This window comes from Papaver somniferum, chromosome 10 (assembly GCF_003573695.1).
Source record: "Papaver somniferum cultivar HN1 chromosome 10, ASM357369v1, whole genome shotgun sequence".
NCBI lineage: Eukaryota > Viridiplantae > Streptophyta > Magnoliopsida > Ranunculales > Papaveraceae > Papaver > Papaver somniferum.
The window spans coordinates 43,536,015-43,539,658 of NC_039367.1; the positions used below are offsets into that span (position 1 = coordinate 43,536,015).

The 3,644-nt window shown below is 38.7% G+C and overlaps 1 long non-coding RNA gene across 4 annotated transcripts; it reads left to right on the top strand.

Moving 5' to 3' along the window:
- The first annotated feature begins 1,027 nt into the window (after positions 1-1,027).
- On the top strand, positions 1,028-2,671 carry LOC113319351. 4 transcript variants are annotated; one of them, XR_003345394.1, is made up of 5 exons: positions 1,028-1,233; positions 1,538-1,760; positions 1,839-1,969; positions 2,055-2,139; positions 2,229-2,671. It is a non-coding gene; the product is annotated as an uncharacterized LOC113319351 (long non-coding RNA). The 4 variants fall into 4 exon arrangements; XR_003345395.1 differs by having other exon boundaries at positions 1,849-1,969; XR_003345393.1 differs by having other exon boundaries at positions 1,538-1,969.
- The last annotated feature ends 973 nt before the right edge of the window (positions 2,672-3,644 follow it).

Consider the following 3,644-nt stretch of genomic DNA (forward strand, 5'->3'; position numbering starts at 1 on the left):
ATTTATTGTTCAACTATAATTATTTTCAGTCTTAATTTGCTATAGATATGAAATTTAATTATTTACAGTATATACTTCAGGTTTTTGAAGAAGTCGAAGACTTTGCCTCTGAGATTACAGGTTAATAATAAATTTTTTCCTGCTGTTTTATGTGATATGCCCAAATATGTGAAGGCTTAGTCTCTTAAACCAATTATTTTGTTTCCTTTTCAGTATATACTACTAAACCTGAATAGTTTAATCGCGCAAGGAGACAAGGTATGTCTAATATACTACTTCTGTTGCAGTATTTCACTAATTAAAAGAGAAGCATTATGTTGCATCTCCTGCTAATTTGGAGATGTTTCATAGGCAGGGATGGAGGCAGCCCTATGCAAGGGTTGGCAATTGCAACCCCTTGATTTTGGAAATATCCACTAACTGCTAGTTGAGGCCGAAAAAAAGAAAAAAAATACCATATTTGCACCCCCTCAAAACGACAAAGGAAAAGCAACTTGTTAACTTCCTTTTTCCGTTTCTCCCATATATATATGTATTGACAAGACATCTTCTCCTCTTAATTTTCTGTTCCTCTCTCATGTTATCTCTTATATTACTTTTGTTTGATTTGCATATCTTACTAATCACCATTTCTTCATCGTCTTTATCCCTACAATTTTTATTTGTTTGCTCGCTTCCATTTTTGCAGGTTCCAGTATGTACCCTTCTCAATGGTAAACCTTCTGCTCAAAGTCATTTCTTCAAAGTTCTAGCCAATGTCAAGTACTAAATCCTGGAAAACATACAACAGGACATTGCTCTTAGGCTAACCCCTATGGGCTAGATTGAGCTGCTAGATTGGTCATTTCTTCAAAGTTCTAGCCAATGTCAAGTACTAAATCCTGGAAAACATACAACAGGACATTGCTCTTAGGCTAACCCCTATGGGCTAGATTGAGCTGCTAGATTGGCCAAAAAGTGTTGCAAATCAAGAAAAAAGTGTTGGAAAAAATTTAACACTACTTCTGTCTACTTCTCTCTCCTAGCAAGTGCTCGCAGTTCAACTAGCAGCGACTTAGGAGGTTGCCCTAGCTGACGTGGATGAGGTTGCCCTAGCTGACGTGGATGGCCAATCTAGCTGCTAGATTAGAAGACCATAGGGGTTAGCCTTAGATACAGTTGGTAAATATGGAGAAAATGGACGTTGGTACTAACTTGATCTTAGCTTTGGCACACATTGACAATGAGCTGAAGGTTTGCATTTCTCATAATCTTCATTCTTTATCCAAATTTCTCAACTTTACTCTTTTATTTTCAGTTCCTATTACCTCAATTTCATTTGGTTTAAATCTTCTTTTGCTATTTTCGGGCGGACACATTGATGCTTTAACATTAACTCTCGTTATCATGCAAACATACATCTTTTAGACTACTTTTATAACCCTCATTGTGCTGCTTTAGCCCTTACCAACCTCAAGACCTCACACTCAATTCTAATTCTAGTATTTGCACTTCTTTTTTTACCTACTTAATCTTGCTGACACAACGGATAAAACAGCGGTAAGAGCTTCACATCTTTGGGCCAATCATAAGGGTGGGAATAACCTCAAAAGGCAGAATGTATGAAGAAGCCCACTCCTGCAATACCTCAAAGGCTCGAAGAACTGACACTTTAAGAACAGCCGTTGTATATTGACCTTGAAGAAGGAAAGAACTTTGAGAACCTCTATGTTATAGAAGGATGCAATTTACTGTGGTTGTATTTCCCTATACTTCGTTAGGTGCAAGGTCATTCTATACTCCTAGTGATTTTTATGTCATACTTTTTTTAAGATTTGACATTTATTTCATTTCCCTAGGTGGCTGCAGGTTTTATGTGCCAGTTTAGATGAGTAGCAGGCAGACACGTCATAAAAATAGGAGCAAAGCAGTTGGAAGGAAAATCCAAGTTACAGAGCCTCTTAGATACTAGGGCTGGGCTAGAACACAGGTGAGTTAAATGTTAGTGTAAACTTACTATGTCCACAGTTCCCATGAGAAGAAATTTGATACAAATAATTCTTACAAGCCTGCAGCTGCTCCTGGGGACGAATGCCAGCAGGAATTGCAATGGTGCCGATGGTTCTGCCAGATGGACGAGTTGGATATGTTTTGTAAGTTGTACGTCTTCAGTACTTGAAATAGTTTAAAGTTCCTAGTGATCTTTATTTTCTTTTTATTGATCCTTGTTCATGATGCGATTGGTACAGACAACAGCCTGGTGCACAAACTCCTGTACCCCCACAATCTCGGAGAGATGATAGTGGCAGTAGTGACTCATGTAGATCACAAGGAAGTGGAGGAAATAATGGTGGTGATGGGGGTCGTAGCTGGAGGTAAAACCCTTATTAGTAGTGGTGGTATCTTGTAATATGATCTGTTTTCTTGAAGAATCTTGATCTAACGAAACAAGAAAAAGAAGCTTGAGACAAACAAAGTTATTTGCCTAAACGTTCTTCTGTAACTCACCCATAGTGTAATTCTCTGTGTGCTCACCTTTGGTAGTGTTTGGAATCGATTGTGATCAATAATTGTTCTTGAACGATTGTGATGATATTGAGATTCCATCCAAATAATAAATTGGGTCTTCTAGTACATCTAAAATGGAATATGCAGGTGCATAATTAATATATATTCAGGTGCAGAAATCTGTCGGAATTCCAGCCGGCAAATTTTTTCTTTTTATTCTGAAAAAGTTTGCAACGAATATAGAAGTTGCACAAATTAGTATATAAGTTGCACAAATTGGAAAAATAAAACGGTGCACCACCAATTGAGCAACGTTATATACGTTGCTCAATTAATTTGTGCAACGGCTTTTATTGTTGCACAGAAATGTGCAACGTCGTGCTACCAACACTTATTAACGTTGCACAAACTTATAGCAACGTTTATAAACGTCACAATCTTTACCTAGTTTGGGATATGCGGTTGTAGTTACCTAAAATCTGAGAGAGGTTAGAAGTGGGATTCTAGGATTTCTGAAACTGAGTTAGGGAGGTTGAGCACGAACAATCTTTTCCTAAACCACGCATAGTGTCCGTTCAAAGGCTGCTTCACTCACATGGAAGAGATTTAGGGCTGGTCTTAGGGAGGGAAGCAGATGAAGAGAGAGATCAGAGAATTCTAGGGTTTGAAGAATAATTGCTCTAAGAGGTTATGAGAAATTTATTCGTAGCTTGGAGAAATAGAGGACCTATTTATAGCTGAATTCTCTAATCTCAGGTCGGTGAAGATAAGGATTGCTTCCCGTGCCGTGCAGAGCAATTCTCCCGTCTCTCCAGGAATAGATAGAGATAAACTAGGTTGAGTTTATCTCATTATTCCACCGCCTTTACTCTCTTCTGTGGTGAGAAATAAGCCGGGTATTTCTCACACGTGCCATAGACCGCCAGACCAAAACCTTAATTGTTACCCCCCCATTTATGTGAAGCTGAGTCAGCTTTTGTGATGACGTGTTGAGAGAGAGAAATATTCTTTTTAGCCGAGTTGGCCGAGATAGAGAGATATTCTCCGATTTTTAATAATGACTAGGATGAGTCACGTGAAAAGGCATGGGATGCCTCAGAATTCGTGTGGAGAGGAGGCTCGATTCCTACATGAGGCTCATGCCTACCATGGGGAAT